The following is a 22888-nucleotide window of genomic DNA, read 5'->3' on the forward strand; positions in this document are numbered from 1 at the left end:
TGTTTCAAATTGTCACTATTCACTATAGATCCCCCTCTGCCGGGTTCAGATCCACTTTAACACAATGTTCTCAGGATTTTCACGTATCCAATTTCTCGGGTGTTTCACTGTTCACCCCGGATCTCCCTCCACCAGGCTCAGATCCACTTTGACACAAAATCTTCAATCAGTCTCCCTCTGCCGGGCTTGGACCAATTTATCTACTTTGCCATAAACTTTCTTTATTGTTTCAACATCGAAGACTTTCGATTGTGCGTGGGATTTTTCTTGACCTGTCGCAGGACCACTTCGATTCACAATCCTTCGCCACTCTTTCACTTTTGCCAACTCTCAGCTGGATACTTTCCAGAGACCTTCGATTGAGCACACACGCAGTGCCAGACCACTCTGTCAAAGGTATTGTGTCTTGGTTTTAAAGTTCAATCACTCATCTGCAGTTCAACCTTACTTGCGTTGGTTATCCCACGTGTTTCATACAATGTTCGTTCAAGCGCTCGCCATACAATGTTGCCACTTGCAACCTTGGCTTCAACACAGACCGGTCTTGTATCAGTCTCGCCAACTCACCGGCTGTGTTGATTTCACTGGTGCTGCTTTGTTGTTGGAGCCAAGGACAGTACCACAGCAACTGGCGATTCTCTCCGCCTTGATTATCGACGCGGGAGGGCCCCGGGTACCTCAGACACAATGCAGGATTCCTCAGCCTGGTTTCCTGGTCTTACGCTTTCTATTCCCGAGGCTTCGGGAAAGTGATGGTTCCTTGTCGAAAAGGTCAAGGAAACTTCCCTCCTTGTGATCCCCTTCTGTTTCACCGTCTTTCCCCTCTTGTTAAACTGCCATCTTGGAACTGCTGTTTCCTTGTGCGCCTTGCCACGCTCGAAATGTGCTCTTTTGCTCTGCCTTTTATCCATGTGGGGAAGTGTAATGGAAATCAGATGTGTGTGATGGTCAGTAATTGCCTGACCTTTGTATTGTGACACATCAGGTATACGGCTTGGTGTTAGTCCGTTTTCTCTCATAGTGAGCTGTCTGTGAGAAAGTGTTCATGTCGTAAAATGGGGGGGGGGGCGATTTTCTAAATACCCTACCTGGTAGGATGTGGTAAAGGTGTTACAGGGAAGGAGATACCACATCTCACCATCCGGTGTCCCATTTCCCGAAGACCCCTCACCGCACTGGTCCATCCCCAGGAACTGGATCCAAAAGTGATGGCTGTGTCCTGGCCACCTGGATGACAGATCCCAGGCGACTAGTGGTTGAGGCACCTTCTAGTTTCTCAAAAGAACCATTTCAAAAGACTCTTATCTCTTGCGTCCCCCAACAACTTTCATTGACTCTGAAGTGCCTGGAGATATCAAACTTCCATCAGCTGGGAGCAGTACAGAAGGTACCTTGTCCCTGTGCAAGTTCAGGTGTGAGTTTAATTCATTTTTCTTTGAGGTCCCAAAAAAGACAAAGCTTTTTTGCACAACATCTTGGACCTATTGAATTTCCAAAGGAAAATTTTAAAATGGTCATCCCATGTCGAATCTTCTCGGCTGTGCAACAAGGAAGATGCTTGCATGCACATTTCCTTTTAGTTGCCTTGACACAGGTTTTTATATTTTGCAACCCCCACATAGGCATTCCAATTCATGGTACTGCCCATTGGCCTCGGTTTGGTGCCCAGATTATTCACATAATTGATGTTGGTGGTCAAGTTCCATTTGAGGCAAGATGGAATGCAAATTTATCACTACCTTGAAAACTGGCTATTTCAAGCGCCTTCCCTCACCAGTGCTTCTAGCTCTCTCCAGACCACATTGGATATGGCATTCTTCATTGTGCTTTGTGACTGCCTTGAAATCGTGAACCAGGCACAGTCCATTAATTTTGTTGCCCTTTACATTCATATCACATTTATTCCGTTACCAGTCCTTATAGGAACTCTGTAGTTCGTCAAAAACATAGGAAAAGAATAGATAATATACATTCATTTATTAATTTTATAACGGAATGAATTAAAGTGAAAGGGTAATGTATGCCCTTAATTCTTTTTATAAATTCTTTTGATTTTTTTTCATATAAAGCATTCCAATGTTACATATGTTGTAATAGAAATATACAGAAGTTACATCATTACACATAGGAAACTAAAATATTCCTGTACCATCGTAGCCCTGCTAAACAGTGCAGTATACTTGGTATAGTGATTTTGCAGCAGTACAATAGGTTGTACCCCTTTCCTCATGTTTCTGTTTATACACCGCAGACAACGTATACCTTTGACCAAATAATAAACCACATTAAACAAACAATCCACCTACATTGCTTTACAATGAACACGTTATGGCCTCCATCACTCCATAATTCTATAGAGAACATAACCTACTTGAACAGTGATTACCTATTGGCTTCAAATTTCATTACAACCTAGATCCCCTGCCCTGTCCACTTCTCCCCATCGTCAAGCATGTAGACATACAATTTGCTACACAGGCCCATATATACAGGATTATCCCTCTGTATCCTTGCCATTATCCTCCAATTTCTCTTGGCATATTTTTCATTCCCTCCAAATGTACTTTGGATAAGATGAGGCGGGAAGAGAAAGTAGCATACAACCCTTCTGTATTCAATGTATCGCAATTCGATGTTTGGCCAGTACCAGAGCTTTGCCCGCAAAGCACCCCTTAGCAGGTAGAATCAAAGATCCCCAGGAGCAATGCCTGTTGAGTCAATGGGACATCCACCCTCCTGATATCTATAATCATCTGATCGAGTTGCACCCAGAATAACGCTTGCATGAGGCAATACCCAGCAAAGTATAGTAAGTCTATTGAACAAGATTTGCATCTCTGGCAACTATCTGATACAGTATTTAGGAATGTATGCAATCTACAGGTTGCATATTTGTTCTAAGAATTAACGTGAATCAGCAGGTGTTGATAATTCGGTGAGAGTCTTGGTTTGGCAACATTCTTTATCCCAATCTTCATCTGACTGGGCACACTTAGGACAGGGTTCTGCAACCTGTGCTCTCCAGATGTTTCGGACTATGATTCCAATGATCCCTCACCATTGACTGTGCTGATGGTAGTTGTAGTACAAAACATCTGGAGAGCCAGAGGTTGCAGACCCATGTCCTAGGAATTCCTCAGATCTACAACAAGCCTCAGCAGGACCAAGCACTGTGATATCCTGTACATTCGCATATAAATGTAATACGAGGTGCCATGGGGAAGTTGGGTAGATGCTGTACTCCAATATCTCTGCTACAGTTGGTTCTATTAGAAAGCCTGGGAAATAGTCCTTAATAAACCATTTGAGTCAGTACTATGGGAATGTCCACAACACTGCCATAAATCCCCATTTGAGAAGCTTGTAAAGCATAATGAATTGCTCCTTTCCTTGCAAACCTCCTTTCATGTGTATCCCAAGCCTCTGTAACCACCCCCTTAATTGTTTTTCCAAGGACACTGGTATCCTGTGCCATCTATATATCGAGAGATTGGGTGAATAGATTATATCACTGTCTCTAGGCTTGGCTAACTTCCTAAGTGATGTCCAAGTAATGTGCTAAGATTGTAGACCCTTCCTTTGGGATGCAGAGTGGCTCTTGGGTTTCCCCATACCATACTATTATAATATGGCCTAAGCTCAGTTTGGGGGGGCAAACTGTGCTTTGGCCACATTATAATAGTTAAAGTCTGGGACCCCCAAATCGTCTGTCACATGTAGTCTCATAAGAATGTTCAGTGGCACCCTTGGCTATTAAATGGCCTAAATAAGCTGATAATCAATTGAACAAGACGTCTGCAATAGGATTCTAGCTTTATGATCGGGACATTCTGAAATATGAACAGCAATTTCAGTACTAGCACCATCCCTACCGAGGTGCTTCTGCCCATCATAGTAACCGGTATAGCCTTCAATCTATTATTGAACTTTTCCACCTGATCAGCTACCTTAGCATAACTCTCCTCATACAGTCTATTAGAGTGTGCCAGGATCACTGCACCCAGATATTTTATAGCAACAGATTTCCATCTAAAGCCAAGATACTGCTACGCTCTTAAAAGTACTCCGGGTAAGCGGGAATAGCTCCGATTTGGCCCAATTGATATTCAATACCTTCATCAACCCATACTTTGTATTTTGAACACTTGGGGCCACGTTTTGTGTTTGCTATAGTACAAACGGCTAGCAAAGACTTCTCTTTACTGCAGCTTTCCTTCCATCTTTATGGAACCCCCAAACTTTTTTCTTTTATTTTTGATTCTGTCCTGCTCTTTTTTCAGTGCAGTGAAGCCTTAAGCTTCACTACACTGGCTTCTGCTCTTATGATGTGCGGGAACTGGCATGTCCTTCAGGCCTCGTTTCCCTTTGACGTGTTACTGTGTTACTACTTTTGGTTACTTTTGTTTCTGATGCTTGTTAATCTGCTTAGAATCACATGCTGTGCATATGGTCCGACATCCAGTGGTACCCGCAGAGTATTGCATCTTGTCTTTCGGGGATCGAAAGGGGACGTCTGCATAGGTGTGTCTGTAACACTATCCCTATCGTGACGTGCAGTGTACCCAAAATCCCTCACGCGCCGAGGTCCCTCAGATTGTTTTTTTCCGCCCAGATAACTGGTCGCCCTATTGCGGAGCTCTTCATAAGAGACATTGGGCCTCATTACAACTCAGGTGGTCCGGAAATAACGGTGGCGGTAAACCCGCCACCACCGTTGTTTCTGGACCGCCTGATCCTGACTCCTGCAGGCGGGAGGTGATGTTCCCGCCAGGTCTGACCTGGCCGGTTTAACACCGCCCGCCTGCAGGCGGACGAGGAAACACCGGCAGCATTACGAGATGCTGCCGGTGTTTCCATGATCCCGATTCCCATCGAGTCCCATAGGACTCAATGGGAATGGGGATTAACACCATTCCGCCTCTGTGATTCCCGGAAAACCGGGGTTGTAATGCCCCAGTAATTCCGGGAATCACGGAGGCGGAATGGTAATACGAGTCTGGCGGTAACCAGGCGGTTTTACCACCGCAGTTACCGCCGGACTCGTAATGAGGCCCATTGTTTTTTTTTTTTATCGAAGATTTTATTGGTTTTCAAGGTTAAACATCATTACAAACATCTCTCAACATTCCAGGGAGGGGGCATGGGAGGGGGGGGGGCTATGGGGGGGGAGAAGGGGAGAGAGCAGGGGGGGAGAGCAATGTAACCAAAAGAAACAACATTAACCGTTACAAACTCAGCTTCAGGGACATTGGTCCAACAGACCATCAATTTCTACATAGGATGATTTCATGGCACAAGGCGGTCTTAACAGAGTTAGTATTTCCCTTTTAATGGGTCTCACACAGTCACAGTGGATACAGGGTCGGCCTCTGCCTTCAGCTGTCCTGCTCCCATCTTCTCCATATTTTCCCTGCTTTATGGGGGCACCCTCTTGCTTTGTACACCCGGTGCTCCATTACCGCACATATGTCCACGTCCGTGATCCACTGGTCATAGCTGGGTGTGCTCTCCGAACCCCACAGTTGTGCAATGTTCCGCCTAAGGACTGCGAACGCGGTTGACCACAGCAGTTTCTCATATCGAGATAAGTCAGTTTCCCCGGAGACACCCGGAAGCAATTGTTTCGGGCACCTCTGTATCGTCTTTCCCAGAACGTTAGACAGTGTATAAGAGACATTGTTAATCCTTGTTTACTGACTTTGTCGGTTATTCCTCCTAAAGTCACTTCGACGTGTTCAGATACTATAACGAAGACTACAGGAACTTTCGACGGCAGTGGACTTCAACACCTAAGATCCGGCGGCAGAACCATCCACGTGGTCGGGCCCTCTGGCCGGCATGCACAGTAGGGAGAGTGGGGGTCGGGTGGTCATATCCTCCGCTATGTCTCTCCTCTTTCCCCCTCTTTACCCTCTAGGTCTGGTCATCACCTTCATTACCTTTCGCTATGGAAAGGACACCATTTAGGTTTTGCCCCTCTTGCAGGGTGAGATACCCGTGGAAGGACGAGCACGATAAGTACAATAACTGTCTGCCCCTTGACCACGACGAAGCGCAGTGCGCGGCCTGTAGACTCCTTTGACCTAAAACACTTAAGGAGCACCACGTTAAGCGGTGGGCCGCCTACGGCATGTCGCGGACTGGATCTTCTTCCCCCACCGCTGCACCCGCCGAAAGTGAGGGGGGCACTACTGATGACCAAGCATCCGTACCGAATGCCATCGACCTTTACGACGGACCCTTCTAGGTCCGCCACGCCGATCCCCGACCCCGCTAGGCCTGACGCAAGTCACGCTATGGGGACAACATCCGGCGATATGGGCGTACAAAAAAGCCACACTAAATGCACAACCCCAACCCCGGTTTCGACGTTTCCGCCGAAACAGGTGAAAGCGCTAATGGGACCGCCGAAGATTTCGATTCCTCTGATCCTGAAAATAAACAGCCTTCCCCACAGCCGCAGTAGCGTCTTGCGACTGGGCCTTCGGAAAATAAGGGCGATACCTCCAAAAACACATTTGGCCAGCAAAGCACGCTCAGCTGACGCTCCGACGCCCCCTAAGGCCCCGGTAGGAGGAAAATCTACTGCTAGGCCTTCTAGTCTCTCGGTAGGCGAAAATTGTACCTCTAGGCCTCCCTCTACCGCTAGGCCACTTTGTCATACGGCACGACCCGCTTTGCCGGACATCGCCGAAAGCATCGCAAGAATTACTTCGGCAGTGAGATTGAAGCCTAAACTGTCGACTAATCCAAAGAGCTTTCCGTGGACACGTCGAAAGATGCGCCACAGCACTCTGATGCTCACGAGGACTATGAAGACAGTCATGAGCCTTTGTCTAGCGCTATTAGTAACACATTTCTGCACCATAGGGAGGAAAATGAAGATTTTCCAGCCATTGACCCTTCTGGTTTGTCTTAATGGACCGGGGAAAAATTTGAAGGGTGCATGGACCGTTTGGAAAGGGTTGTCTCGCTTTCAGAGCACCCTACCCCCAAGAGGCTTTGCGAGGACCCCCCTTCTGTGTCAACTTTGAGATTTCCTGGAAATTTAGGACCTTCTCAAGAACATTTCACTTCCATCCACCATGAAGATGAAATCCAGATGGACACATATCAAGACATTTACAATGAGGAAGAGGATACTACTTTCCTACAGGACTACACTGCGGATGACCAGGTGGATGCCACGGAAAACTGGGAGGGCACTCATCAGGTTGAGACGGAGCCATGGCCGCTCCCTACTCTCGATCAGGACACAGATGTCCTATATTTGGATTCCCCTCCTTCCACTACGGCCCACCAGGCTTCACCAGTAGACGATCAGATGGCTTTCAATGCCGTCTTAAGGAAGGCAGTCGATCATTTTTAGATCGCCACCCAGGAGGCCATAGCTGAACGAGATTTCGTGGAGGACATTCTTAAAGAGAAACCCCCCTCCAGCTAAGCCATTCCTCTCCTAAATTCCATTAAAAGGAGATCGGCTCCTTCCCTGAACACACCAGCCCAGACCAGGGCAGTGAATACAAGGGTGGAGAAATAATTTCGGCCATCGCCTACCGACCCTCAATATATTAAAAGCCACACCACCCCCAATTCCCTAGTGGTTACCACCACCCGGAAACAGGCAGGAGTACCCCTTGCTACAGGAGAGGCACCTCCCGATAAGGAGTCGAAAAGACTGTACGCCTTGGGTAAGCGAATAACCACGGCAGCTGCTTTTACCACGCACATGGCAAACACTACGTTGCTTGCTAGTTATGCTGATGCACAGTGGAACCTGATGCAAGAAGGTCTCCAGGAAGTGCCTGAACCCGCAAGAACCAAATTACTTGCTATTGTGGCTGATGGCAGGCAGGTCAACCAAAATGTATAAAAAAACACCCTGGATACTGCAGAGACTCAGGAAGGTCCCTAGCTCAGGGCACCCTGCTCAGACGGCATGCTTGGCTCCGAAACTCAGGCTTCAAGCCGGACACCCAAGCAGCCCTTATAAATAAACCTATCGTGGAATAAAACGTCTTTGGTAAAGCAGTCGACGAGGCTCTAGAGACTGCCAAAAAAGAGCATGAGATTCTTAAGTCTCTTCAACAAATCACTCAAAAGCTCTCCCCCCAGAGGGGAAGCAGTTCCTGCCGGTCCTTTCGAGGCCAGTCCCGTTCCTCACAGAACATGTACAATACGGGAAACAACTGGAACTCAGGGCAAGCATCCAGCACCCCCACCACCTATCCACCTAGGGGTCAGCAGCGCGGGAAGGGAAGAGGCAGAAGCCCCAACTCCAGGGGAGCCACAGTCTCTGGTCAGAAATGACCTACGGATTCAGGTCCTCTCCCATGTCACCCCGGTTCAGGGCGCTTAACATCTCCTTTCGGCATGGGAGGGAATTACATCAGACCAGTGGGTTCTAAAGATGGTTACTGTGTGGAATTTGCCCGACCCTCACAATTCAGACCGCCCAATGCACAACGCCCGATGCCAGACCATCTGCCAATGCTAATACAAGGAGCAGAGGCACTTCTGGAAAAGGACGCCATAGAAGCTGTCCCTATTTTTCAGGTAAACAAAGGTATTTATTCAGTGTACTTCCTTGTACCCAAAAAGGACCTCACCATGCGCCCTGTGTTAGACTTGCGCCCAGCGAACAAATTTATCAAACTTCAAAAGTTTCATATGGTAACCTTACAAGAAGTAATCCCACTGCTGAAACAGGGGGGATTACATGGCAACATTGGACATGAAAGATTCATACTTTCATATTTCAATGTTGCCAGCGCACAGAAAATATCTAAGGTTCATGATAGGACAGGCACTATCAGTTCAAGGTACTCCCCTTTGGCATTGCCTCGGCGCCAAGGGTGTTTACGAAGGTCCTGGCAGTAGCAGCAGCACACCTGCGCAGACTATCCGTCCCTGTTTACCCTTACTTCGACGACTGGCTCATAACAAGGAACTCTTACGGAACATGCCTAGGGAATACTCGGAAGACAATAGACCTCCTGTTCAGTCTGGGATTTTCCATCAACGAGAAGAAATCCAGCTTAGACCTCAGTCAAGTCCAGCAATTTCTAGAGGCCCTGATTCGGACAAAGGACAGCCTCGTTTTACCTGCCAACGAGAGGGTACAGAACATGCTTTCTCAGATCCCTCAATATGTAGCCAGTCGGGAAGTGGCGGTACGCAAGGCCATGCACTTGCTAGGTATGATGGCGTCATGCATTTACTTAGTTTCCCACGCGCGGCTGCGCATGCATCCCATGCAAGAGTGGCTTAACAGCCAGTGGTGTCAGGCCAGCGGACAATGGGAAGATCTGGTAGTTGTATCACCAGCCCTCGTTCTCTCTCTGCAGTGGTGGTCGAAGGAAAACCTCTTGGAAGGGCAAGACCTTCACCACCCCCACAGTGGAAGTCACTCTCATGACAGACGCATCTCTCACGGGGTTGGGGGCTCACCTACTTCAGCAGACAGCGCATGGAGTGTGGTCCCCACAGGTAGCATCTAACATATACATCTCTTAGAGCTATTGGATGTATTCAAACCATTGGATGTATTCAAACCACTTAAGGCCTTTCAGGCACAGCTACAAGGGAAGACAGTTCTGGTCCTGACAGATAGCACCAGAGCCATGTATTACCTAAAAATAAAACAGGGGGACACACACTCTCCAGTGCTATCCAAGCTGTCCCAAAACATTTGGATGTGGGCTCTGAAAGACAATATGTTCCTGTTGTCCCAACATGTTCCAGGGGAACTCAATCTTCTGGCGGATGTGATCAGCTGAGATTTCCCACTGCCCATAGAATACGAATGGCATTTACACAAAGACATCGGCTTCAACGTCTTCACAGAATGGGACTTCACAGAGATAGACCTGTTTGCAACTCAGAAAGCCCAATGCCAAGACTACGCCTCCAGGTATCCCCAGAAACACTCCAAGGGGAACGGACTCTGGATAGCATGGTCAGGGAAACTTGTTTATGCTTTTCCTCCCGACTCCCCTACTCAACAAGCTAGTGCACAAGATGCACCAAGAACCAGTCACCATGATATTGGTGGCCCCCATGTGGGCCCGCCAGCCCTGGTTCGCTCATCTAACGGAAATGTCCCTCTCCCCCCCTGTGAGACTACCCTGCCCGTACAACATGTTGCCTCAGGAAGGGGGCGGGGGGGAAGACACTACACCCAGGCCCGCAAACTCTGAATTTAGCAGCCTGGCTCCTGAGGTCATAGAGTTTGGACACCTTCAACTCCCTCAGAGATGCATGGACATCAGGGAAGCTAGAAAACCCAACACTCGTTATTGCTATTCCAGTAAGTGGAAACGCTTTGTCATCTAGTGTAATACCAAGGGCGTCAATCCCATTAACTGCTCGCCTACACACATTGTGTTGTACCTAACTTATTTGTTAGACTCAGGACTGGTTTTTATTTCCTTAAAGGTACATCTAGCTGCTCTCTCAGCCTACACTACGTCACAACAGAAAGTGTCCTGGTGGAAGATACCTGTTAAGACTTTTATGGAAGGGGTTAAAAGAATTCAGCCCCCCCCATTTCTAACCCAGCTCCCGGATGAGATCTAAATGTGGTTTTAACCAGACTTATGGGGTCCCACTTTGAGCCCATGCATGAAGCAAGTCTAAAAGACCTTAATTACAAGATGGCCTTCCTAGGGGCTATCACTTCCATTAGAAGGGTTCACGAACGACAGGCCCCTTCAGTTCTAGACCCTTTTGTTACAGACCACAGGGATGAGGTGGTGCGCCTAAATTCATCTCGAAATTCCATGTGAACCAATCAATTGAACTACCCACTTTCTTCCAGAATCCCACTAGCATGGCCGAAAGAAGCCTACACACACTAGATGTGCGCAGGGCAGTCATGTTTTACCTGGAAAGGACGAAACCACTGAGGAAGAAAAAACAGTTTTTCATTTCAGTGGCAGCTGGTAGAGAAGGGGATCCTGTCTCTAAATCAGCTATCTCAAGGTGAATTGTTAAATGCATCACACTATGTTATACTCTTGCTAAGAGAGAACTGCCCTTCAAGCCACTGGGGCTTCCATAGCATTCATTGCAAATATTCCCCTTGAGTCCATTTGCAAAGCGGCAACCTGGAGTTCTGTACACACCTTTAAAAAACAGTATTGCCTAGACACTCATTCTAGATCTGATTCTCAGGTGGGACAAGCAGTATTAAGACATCTTTTCACTACTGTTCATTCTCATGACCCACCTCCAACTCCGGGGACTGCTCGCTAGTCTATGCACAGCATGTGATTCTAAGCAGATTAACAAGCATCAGAAGACATGCATTACTCACTGTAATAGCATTTTTGATGATTGTATCTGCTTAGATTCATATGCGCCCACCCTGCCTCCCCGCTTGGGTGAAAGGAACATAGATGTCTTACTACTTTCTCTCTTTATGTACTCACTCACAATAGTCTTGGGCTCCCTCATGGCAGAAAAAATACAATCAGAGGGACCTCTGCGCGTGAGGGATTTTGGGTACACTGCACGTCACGATGGGGATAGTGTTACAGACACGCCTATGCCGACGTCCCATTTCAGTCCCAGAAAGACGAGATGCAATACTCTGCGGTTACCACTGGATGTCGGACCATATGCACAGCATGTGAATCTAAGTAGATGCAATCATCACAAATGCTATTACGGTGAGTAATGCATGTCATCACTTGTGGTAACTTTTTATCACTGTACAATGCAGGTTACACTGCAGTAAAATGGGGTACATTTTTTTTTCCCTAGACTAACACTCAGAGGATTTTTGGTTACTCTAGGTGCGCTAAAAGGATAAACTGGTGGCAGCAGTGACTTTTTCCCACTTTTGGGGAAATTTCGTTTTTAGCTTTACTGCGTTTGTCTACTAACTTTGGCTCGTGTCCAAACATGGCAGTGGCATATGGTTTTACGCCTGTCCTTTTGCCATCTTATTCTTTAGCCTTCTTTCTGTACTGTGAGGCCCAGGACAATCCTTATAAGGACTTCCAGTGCCCGGGAAAGCAGAAGCTTTTGGTGGGCTACTGGAGGGATGTGTTCGTTTGCTGGCAGGATATGGCCTCGGACTATCTACTCCGAATCCACAAACTGCTTTCAGTGTGTCTGAGTGGTATGCATGAATGTTCCCACCAGTGGTCCTGATTGGACCACTGCTGGGGTGTGTGTGGGGGCTAGTCCTGTCATTGGCTAGTGAGGGCAGCAGCTCTTACCTGGCTTTTAGGATAAGAAGAGGACCCCTGCACCAATTCCTCAGTGATCCTGGAGAAACCTGAAGGAGCTAAGAATCCAGCTGTGAGACCTCCCTTGCAGTCTATGCTGAGGAGGAGACAGCCGGTTCGGCCTTTTCAGATCTTTACTTCAATGTATGGACTTCTGGATTGGTGGCTGCAACTGACACCTGTCAAATGAGCTTAGCCCCTGTTCTGAAAGGGAAAATGGATCTCAGCAATATATGTCTGGATGTCATGGCAGATTCAACCCCCACTTGGAAGGAACTGGGCATGACTCAAGAGACTGGGTGTCAGGACATTAATCAGGACAACTTGTTCAGGGAGACAACCAAGTGTCAAACTGAACAGGAGCAAGTGGCCTTCCTCTGGCATGAAACTGGTGTATGTGGGGACAAGATGCAACCTCTTCTCAGTGATGTACTTCAGGTACAGAACTGGGCAACCCCCATTACCCAAGCCCAGGTGAGGACTTTCCTGGGCCTCAGTGGGAAACACATGAACAAAATGGCAGCCTATAGCAATATAGCTGTCCCTCTGACTGCCCTCAATCTTTCAAGGGGATCTAAGGAGTTCTTATGGACCCTGTAGTGTGAGAAGGCCTTCACTAGCCTGAAAGAATCCTTCGGTCAGGCCCCTGGGTTAAGGGTACCTGACTGGAAGAGACCGTTCTTAGTGCAGACAGATGCTTATGACACTGGTATAGTTGGCAAACCTTCACTTCTTGATGACAAAGGTGAGGTACAGCCTATATGTCTAATCAGATACCAGTTTAGGAATGGAGAACTCAGATGGCGCCAGGTGGAGAAGAGTTGCTTTTCCATCATATGGTGATATGATATTATTGTGTATAGGTGTTATATAAATAAACTGTGTTTCAAAGTGCTTCAAGGCAAGGGAGGGAACAAGGGAAAATACATCGTACTCGGCCTGGTGACATTTCAGATAGTGCAAGAGCTAAGACATAGTTAAGGCAGGAAGAGGGAGAGTGGGAAGGAAATGGAAACAGAGATGCGACTAACGTACTAGGCCTGACGACATTTCTGGTAGAGCCAGAGATTAACAAAAGGTGAGGGAGAGGGGTGCAGATAGGGAGGGGAGGAACTAAACAAGCAACTAATGTACTAGGCCTGATACATTTCAGAAAGTGCTGATTGGGGGGGGAAGGGGGGAGAAAAACAAGTAGGGGAGGGAAGGAGACAAACAAGGTTGCTATCATACTTGGTCAAGGACAATTCTGATAGATTAAGTGCATAGAAGAATGTAAGGGGAGATGGGGAGGAGGTAGGAAAAGGGAGAAAGGGAGAGGAGGAGAGAACAGAGTGAGCAGTGAAAAAGTGGAGAAGCAAGAGGGGAGAGCAAATACAATTGCAGAAGTCAGTAGTAACACATAATATTGCGAGAGAACAGCAAATACAAGCCAGGGTTCAAGATGAAAATGGGAACAGCATGATTCAGGGCTACCATGAGTACAAGATGCAAAGGAAGTCCATTATGAGAGTTTGACGCACCGTGAATCAATGAAGTCCATAAAAGTCAAATCCAAGCATTGGCAATATGTGTTGATGGTGAAACCAGAATGTATCAGGACAGACTCCTGCAGAGGTAGGATGTAGGGGGTGGAGAAGAGGACTGGAAGGGGGGGGGCACGGTAGTAGAATCAAGCAAAACAGGCAACTCCTGTATGCGAGAAGGAGGGTGCACAACCTTAGGAAGTTGAGGTCCTACCTCCATGGCACTCACTTCACGGTGTATGCTCACCCTAAGCCCTTGATGTGGTTGATGGATATTAAGGGAGAGAATCCAAAGTAGCTCAGGTGGTTCATGAGTTTGCAGGCATTGAACTTCACTATTGGGCATAGGCCAATCCCAAATGTAGCAATTTCGATGGGCTGTCCAACAGGGATAACCGACTGGAACAGAGGACCCATACAGGGGTAGATTAGTTCCCCCTGTCCCTTAGTCTGGGGGGCGGGGGGAGGCGTGTGTTAGTAAAGATATCTCTTTACTGCACATTTCCTTCCATCTTTATGGAATCCCCAAACATGTTGCTTTTATTTTGGATTCTGTCCTGCTCTTTTTCCAGTGCAGTGAAGCCTTAAGCTTCACTACACTGGCTTTTTCTAATATGTTATGGGGTAACTGACATGTCCTTCAGGCTGTCAGTACTGGGAATCCTTGTTTCCCTTAGTTGTGTAACTCTTTTACTACTTTTGGTTACTTTTGTATCACATGTGGTAACTTTTTATCATTGTACAATGCAGTTTACACTGCAGTACATTTTTGTTTTGCCCAGGACTAACACTGAGAGGATTTATGGTTACTCTAGGTGTGCTAAAAAAAAAAAGAAGCTGGTGGCAGCAGCGACTTTTTCCCACTTTTGGGGACTTTTAGTTTTAGCTTTACTGCATTTACCGCTACTAACTGTGGCTAGTGGCCAAACATGGCAGTGCCACATGGTTTTTCGCCTGTCCTTTTGCCTTCTTGTTCTTTAGCCTTCTTTCTGGCCCTTGAAGCCAGGAAAATCCTTATAAAGACTTCCAGTGCCCGGGAAAGCAGAAGATTTTGGCGGGCTACTGGAGGGCTGTGTCTCTTTACTGGCTGTATGTGGGCTGGGACTGTCTGTTCCCAAACCACAAACTGGTTTCCGTGTGTCTGAGTGGTATGCATGAATGCTCCCACCAGTGGTCCTGTTTGGACCACTGCTGGGTGTGTGTGTGTGTTTGTGTGTGTGTGTGTGTATGTGTGTGTGTGTTTTTGTGTGTGTGGGCTAATCGTGTCATTGGCTTGTGAGGGCAGCAGCTCTTAACTGGCTTTTAGGCTAAGAAAAGGACCTCTGCACCCATTCCTCCGAGATCCTGGAGAAACCTGAAAGATCCAAGAATCCAGCTGTGAGACCTGCAAAGAAACCAGAGACCCGTCGGAAGGAAGGCTGGCTACCAACTTCTGCTGCTGTCTTGGAGGAGCCCTGTCTTGCTGAAGATCTTTAGCAGTCCTATGAAGGAGCTGAGACCCTTGGAGCGGAGTGAACATCCATTCCTGACGTCTGTTTGGTACCCTGCAATGAAGAGCCTTCAGAAATGTCCTGGGGCCACCCTGTGGCTGACCAGCTGTGAATTTGTTTGCTACCATGCTGCTGGCATCACCGTTCTGAGGTTCGGCGTCCTAGCTTCAAGGGAACCCGAGATAGGAGGGAAAGTCCAACCGTGGCAGTTGAGTCCTTTTACGTTGCTGTTCTGCGTTGACCACCGTCTGAAATCGCTTACCTGACTAGAGTCCAATCCTGAGAGTGGTCCTGCATAGCGTTTTGCTGCATTCTTCTATCAAGAGTCCTTGCAACAGTGAAAGACACCAAACGGAGATCAGCTAGAACCTGTAACCCCTGAAAATCGAGGACTGCGACTTTCAGCGGGAAAAGCAACCTCGGACCCTCTTCCTTTGTCCTGCCAAGTCTTGGCTAGAATCAGAGTACGGAGGGTAATTTACAGAGCTTCTTACCTACCCCTATACTCCCATTCTAAGTCAATGGTCTTATAATAAACTTTATTGTAACACTTTTGGCTTGCCATTACTTGCTTGCACAAGACTTCTGAAAGTTGGGGCTACTTCTGTTTGCTAGGTTAACGTGCACTCTGACCATAACAATCATTGGACCCCAGAGACCCTACCTGCATTTGTTCCTGCTTCAAAGATTCTGTGGAACTTTACCTGAACTATTGGGCAAAAGGCCGCAGACAACTTGGGGCTCGACAATTTGTGTTGGGGATCATTCTCTGTGAACCCATAAGTGCATAATATAATCCTACCTATCCTTTGCAGGAGTTTGTGTTGAATATGATGCCCTTTTAATAAGTGAATTTATATATGTATCTATTTTACTAGTGTGTGTGATAACTCCTGTTGCCAGTAGTAATTTTTCTATAGTGTGTTTTGGCCAATAAATAATAATTGTATTTTTTATACATCCTGTCTAAGTGTAATCTGATAATACCCATTGTGTGAACTCATTGTGGACCCTTTACAAGCTCACCACCTCTAAAAACTTAGCTTAGACTGACTGTCACTGCTACCTGAACTGGTTTGGCTACAGCTTCCCAGAGTTGTCCCTGTCACAATATAGGTTGGCCTTCTATGCATCTTTCCACCAGGCCAGAGTATAGAGAATCAGTCCTAACACAAACAATAAGTCGTCTGCGTATATAAAGTCAGTATTGCCCCTGAAGCGTATTGCGATCCCTCTATCAATATGTTTCTGCTCTAACATAGATGTCAATGGCTCCATCACCAAGGCAAACAACAATTGATGAAGGGGACAGCCTGGTCTAGTGCCCAATGATAACTCAAATGGTTTGGAAATTGTATTAGTCAGAACCGATGCTCTCAGGGAGGCATACAATAACCTTGGTCTCTTCTATCTGTTTCCCTTTGCTCCGCACTTTCCACTTCTCCCCACTTCCATGCACTTTTGCCCTTTCCCTCTGCCATGCATTTCCATGTTCTCAATGTCACAGGGCCTATTAAGATTGTTGTTTTTCTTCTCCCTTGTCTTGACTTGTCACGCTCTGAAACACTTGTATACGAGCGCGATACGAATAAAATATCAATATCAATTCATGAACTTCAACCCAAATCCCGACCTCTAAAGCACCTCAAGAAGCCATTTGATTGAGTCAAAGTGTTTAACTACATTCAACGTTTCCCACATCACTGGGGTCTCAGCATCAACTTATATCTTATTGAGAACAGCCTTTCCAGGTTCTGCACTCTCGAACATGCTGGGATAAAGTTGCAATGGACCGGTTGCAATATGGTAGAGATCGAGGTTTCATCAGCCTCAAGGCCAGCAGTTTAGCTGGGATTTTGTTGTCTGCATCCGCAAAGGATATGGGCCGATAAGAGCAGCATGGCTTTGGTGATTTACCCGGTTTCAGTAGCACTGTGATAAGAGCTGTCCTAGGAGTATTGGAAAAGGCCCCACTCTGCACCAATCCATCACATAGCTTAATAGGATGGGGAACCAGCTCAGTAATATATTACTTGTACAAGTCGGACTTGAAGCTATCCGTCCGTGGGGAATTTCCCATTCGGGAAGAGCTTCACCACTACATGCAACTTACTCCAAGCCCAATTTCCTCAAAATAGTTACTTATATCCACCCACTTGTTAACCAATCTGTAAGTATACAGTCTCTTCTGATATGTACAAACCGGTTATAGGTGAAAGGATCGAATCAAAAGGATAAAAAAAAAAATTGTTATATATATATATATATATATATATATATATATATATATATATATATATATATATAAAACAATTTTTTTTTTTACATTTTTTTATGGTAAAAAACACTTTTTTTTACCTATACGGAAACCCCAAAAATATATAGATTTTTTTAAAAAATGTGACCCTTTTGTTTTCGGTCCCATTGCGTCGACTCTATTGCATTCGATCCTTTTGTAGTCGAAACTTTAACCGGACACTGTACAAACCTAGTATTATTTGCTTCCTCCACAACACACATGTGCCCCATAGCGTCCTGTATCACTTGGATAGCAGTACTTCTGCTGTTTTCCCTAATTGCCCATGCTAACAATTATCCAGGCTGATTTCCTCCTTAAATTCAGACCCGGGAGTTTTGTTCCACATGTCTAACTACCCTCTCTGCAGCTCCTCTAAAGGTTTCTAGCTTCAATTTCAATAAACCTAAAAGCTCCTTCTGTGCTGTCTGCTCATATTGCCTTTCAAGATCTGCAGTCCCATCTCTAACTCCATCAGTTCTTTTGTATTACTCTTTAAGGGCTCCTGCCTCTCTGGAGATTCGAGTGTCTCTAATAATGCACTTGAAGGCCTCAAAGAACTCTCTCACCTGTTACCAAGCTTATATTTTGTTTATATATAGGATAATGTACTGCTACTGTACATTATAAGGATAACAGTGTAGTCCCGAAACTACAAGTTGACTTGCAATATCCTTTGTTATGTATGGTAGGGGGTATATTCCTTATAATGCATAGTTGCATACTGTCCTTTCCTTTTAATAACTCGTCTCTTGCTTAATATAATGTAATAGATCTTCCATTTGCTGATCCAAATAATCCTTACAGAATTTAAAATGCAGCTCCTAATGTATTGCAGTAAAAAGGTACAATGAGGTTAAAAATAACTTTCAGTTTTTGCTTTCAAATAAGTTGTAACATGCATATTCTTGCTCACATGAATTAAACTCCAGTAGTGCACAAATTAAACATTCTACCATAAACATTTCTTTGTCCATTACCAGCTTCAATGTCGCAGAGAACTACTCTACAAGCATGGAATATGAAAAGCTTTTCACAGTTTTAAGTGCTGCAGTGACAGCTGGAATTCTCTCTGGTACACTATAAATGTCTCCTTACAGCTACCGTAGAAAAGTGTTGCGTGATAAGTTTCCATGTGGTAGCTGCACGAGGGAGATGCCTCTTCATGGTTGTGGATCTATCTAGTTGAAGGTCTAGAGTCACGTTGAAATTAACCACCCTTATGTTATATTCCAGGGAGTGATGTAACCACTGTCTGGTTATCTTTTGCTTCAAGGAGTCCATTTAGACTGCTTTTTATTTTTTCCCACTTGTTTATGGAGTGCTGAACTCTCTGAGACAGGCAGTCAAAGTTTCTAATAGTTACTGTTCCCCAGGGCAGTCTACTTAGTACCATGCTCCTTGCAGGGCACACCCTTATCTTCGAATCCAATGCTGCAAAGGCCCTCTACCCCCGCAGACTTCAAATGTGGTTACCAATAACTGGGGCAAATCCTCTGCGACACATTCCTTTCAACATTATAATATGTTTCCTGCAGGCAAGTGGCACCTCATCCCAATAGAGGAACCGATTGTACCTGCCAAATCTCATCTCCTGCCCTCTCAGGCTCTAAGTTCAGGGTCTAATTTCTTCCAGGGGGTTGTCCTCACAATGTGTCTTCTATTCGCCTGCCCCCCCTTCTCTAGCACTGCAGAGGAAATTCTCCTTTGGTGTAGTTTCCCCTCAGCATTACACTACCATTCATGTTGATGAGGCCTTGTTCTGCTCTGCTCGCAGAGCCGGTGGCCCAAATGGATGCTTGCGTGGGACCCGTGCAAACCCAGTTTTTGGGAACCAGGGCATTACAGGTCCCACCCCCTTGAATATGCAATATTATGGCTGGTGCTAAGTTTCATGTCCATTCCATGGCAGACAGTCCGTCATCACCTGCACCTGCGGGGCTATTCTCACACTTGTAGACACCCATGAAAACCGCACTCCGAGTCCTGCTTTCGCCACCATTTCAAGGCTCATGCCAGTCTATCTTCAAACATCTCTCCTCCAGACGATCCACTGTAGTCTTCGGTCCACAGGGGGCCGCACAGTCTCTCAAACACCAGAAGCTGCAAAACATGCCAGGATATTTACAGGATCAACGCACTTACTGGACCTCTGTTAATGTGTGGATATCGTGGTTGCTGCTCTCGTATTGGCTTGGTTTGAGACATGCTGTATGGCCGAGCTTGTCCTCCAGAGTATAGAATTCAAGCTAATCAAAGAATTTCAAAAGCCTAGTTGTTTTGAATGCCAGATTACACATGAGAAGATTCTACTTCACCTACGTACCAGTTGGGATCAAAAGCCTTTGCAGAACACTCTGATCTGTGTGACAAGCCAAGGTAAAATGGATATCCGCTGGTAGATGAACAAAATGTATATCAGGGAAACCTTTTTGCTACCTGGACCCCATTGAATTCATAGCGACACACTTCTCGGACTATGTTATGTTATAATAATTTATTAAGTGCAGCTGTCACGGACAATGGCATCATGGCACTGAAAACTGTGAAAGCAGGAGGAAAGGAAAGATGAGGAAAACCTTAAAACAATGTTTTTGGCAGCTGACAGAAGGTCAGATGATCAACAGTCACCCTAATGGCACGGGCGAGTTTGTTCCATAGCAAATCGGGCACAACAGAGAAAGCCTGCCCCCCATCCCTGTCGGCCCAGTTTAAACTGCAGCATCGAGATCAAGAGGGCATCCGCTGATCGAAGAGCACGCAAAGGTACATAAGGCTGGAAATGTGCCTGCAGTTATTTGGGACCAGTTCCATAAAAGGCATGGTGCACCATACACAAGGGTTTGAAATCAATGAGCTTCAAAACAGGAAGCTAGTGAAGAGTGCAAAGACTGGGCTAATATGCAAGCATTAAGACGTAGACGTGGTTGTGCTAGTGGCACAGTTGTGAAGGATTTGAAGACGAGAAGATGGAGAGGTTGAGCAAGATGGAGAGGATTACAGTAATCCAAAGTCCCCAGAAGAAAATAGTACGTAGTTGAGTAGGAAGAAACAGAAAAATTGTTCTCAGCTACGTCAACTTGCAGTGCCCTGCCTGGCAGACCGCGCTCACCTGTGTCTCGGCAGAAAGAGAAGAAGAGAATTTAACACAAAGATTTCTGGCAACAGTGACTGGAGTGGGCAAAGAGCCCAATGAGGTGGGTCAAAAAGGCTGGGGTCCAGAGAGTGGTTTTAGCTCAATTTAGACGCAGCCAATTGTCATTTATCCATATGTTCACAGCCTGCAGGCAGGTGCGGCAGCGCTCAACTGTGTCAAGATGGACCAGATCAAGGCAAATGATTTGAGTATCAGCGTATGAATAGCAGCGAAATTCGAAAGAGTGACTACGTTTCACCAAAGGGTGGATATATACATTAAACAAAACCGTGGATGGTGCTGAACCCCGAAGAGATTAGGAGCAGGCATAGACTGATAGGGAGGGAGATAGTTTGGGAACGGTCATAAAGAAAACAGGCAAGGACATAAGGGGGTTTGGGGTGTGACCTTCAAAACCATACAAATACACAACGTCTGTGGTCCACGGGATCCGGAAAATTACATCAGTGTCTCAGAACCCAAACTCTATATTCATGGTCTTTAAAGTTTTTCTGCCTTCCAGTCAGTATTCTATGGTTATGAAATACACCTATAACACCATGGCACAGCTTTACCTCGCTTGCAGGGGGAGGGAAGAGCTCTCATCAGCTGTGCATGAATGGGCTGGTCAGCTCTTTTGCCTATGCAACTCATCTAGCATGCTTGCTTAATGTGTGGAAGGCTCCCTGAAGAGACATACTCAGACCCCTGGAGTGGGGATGAGTAGGGTGCATGAGGGATGGATACAGAAATACTGTTGAAAAGATAGATTTTTTTTTTTAAAGATTTGAGCATAAACATGGGCAAAATTCCTTTATCAAAACAGGATGGTTTCTGTTTCTCCTGGATTCTAATCCTAAACTCTTGTTACAGACAGTCCTGGAAGGCTTCTGTCCTCCCCAGCACTTCCTTCTTGTCCTAGATCCTTGAGCGCTGTCCTTTTTCTGACTTAGCCTTGGTGTTTGTGGATCACAGCAAAGCCCCTCATCCTGCCCCTCAGCTCTAAAGTTCTTGCATGGATGATGTTAAACCATATAACCTCCTAAATGGAGTTAAACAACCCATGAGATTCTCTTCAGTACGTATTCATCGCCCATCAACTAAAATAGCACAGAATCATGTTAACCCCATCACCACTGCTCGCCATGCTAAACTCTTCTCCATCCTTTTAATTTCTGTTGCATTTCACACTGCTGCCCATCTCTCGCTTTCTTGCTCTCTCTCCTTGGCCTCCAGGACTCTATATTACCTCTTAATGATCCTTCCCCAATCTCCTGGAATGGTGGTACCGCCGACACCCTTCGGTCAGTGGGTGCCCCCCATCGCTCAGTCCTTTGTCCCATGCCCTCCACACTGGACACCTTCTCTCTTGGCAAGCTAATCTACTCCTTCTGTTTTTCTTACCATGCGTCAATAGATGGCATTCCACCAAGAATTATTAATTCTTCTAAAACTGAGATTTCCTCCTAACAGCACACGTCTACTCCCCCGTCTCAGTTCCACCTGTCCCCCTGGGTGCACAAACTTCCACTCACTATGGAACTGTATCTTTTTAATTTCCCATCCTGGTGTAAAAATAAATTCATAGTCTGCCCCACTCCGCCACCCTTTAAAAAATATATCCTGTTATATCCTTTCTAAGACCCCATGTTCTCAAGCCATCCACAGCCTCTGTTACCCGCCCTCACTTTACTGCCCCCTTCATCCATCTCTTTTGGCTCCACACTATTGTAATTCAATGCCCCTGAAAAAAGAAACATGGCCTCAACACTGACATAATAAAACACCTATCTGTTGAAGGGGCTCCTGCGATTCACAGTGGAATAACACCTGCCCTTCTCAGCTGTCATATTCGTGTCTGATCACTAATGTATATATCTGCACTTGTTTTCTTTGCGTCTGCTAATAACTACTGCACATACCCGATTTGGTATGTCTCCTACAGCACATGACCTTATAGCTGAATTCTGTATGAATTCTCATCGTCCATTTGAGGTTCAGTTCCTAGACCTTCCGCTAATGGTCTCTCTGCCTGCCGATCTAAGAAATGTTCCAGTTGTTGGTTGGTATGGGTGTAGACCAATCAAGGCTTGTGACTGTTTTTGTGATGGTTTTGATGTCTTTGATTCAGAGTGGCCCTAATGTTGGCCCTATTAGCTCCATAGCTCTAATATTTGAACTCCTGAAAATAGTTGTATTTTGTGATT

At 46.0% G+C, this 22888-nt stretch overlaps 1 protein-coding gene across 3 annotated transcripts in view; it reads left to right on the forward strand.

Annotated features, from left to right (window-relative positions):
- POLR3G (RNA polymerase III subunit G) overlaps positions 1-22888 on the forward strand; it is a 354183-nt gene that overhangs the window by 217366 nt on the left and 113929 nt on the right. The window lies entirely within an intron of this gene.

The sequence above is a fragment of the Ambystoma mexicanum genome, chromosome 6p (genome assembly GCF_040938575.1).
Source record: "Ambystoma mexicanum isolate Mex_15411 chromosome 6p, UKY_AmexF1_1, whole genome shotgun sequence".
Classification (NCBI taxonomy): Eukaryota; Metazoa; Chordata; class Amphibia; order Caudata; family Ambystomatidae; genus Ambystoma; species Ambystoma mexicanum.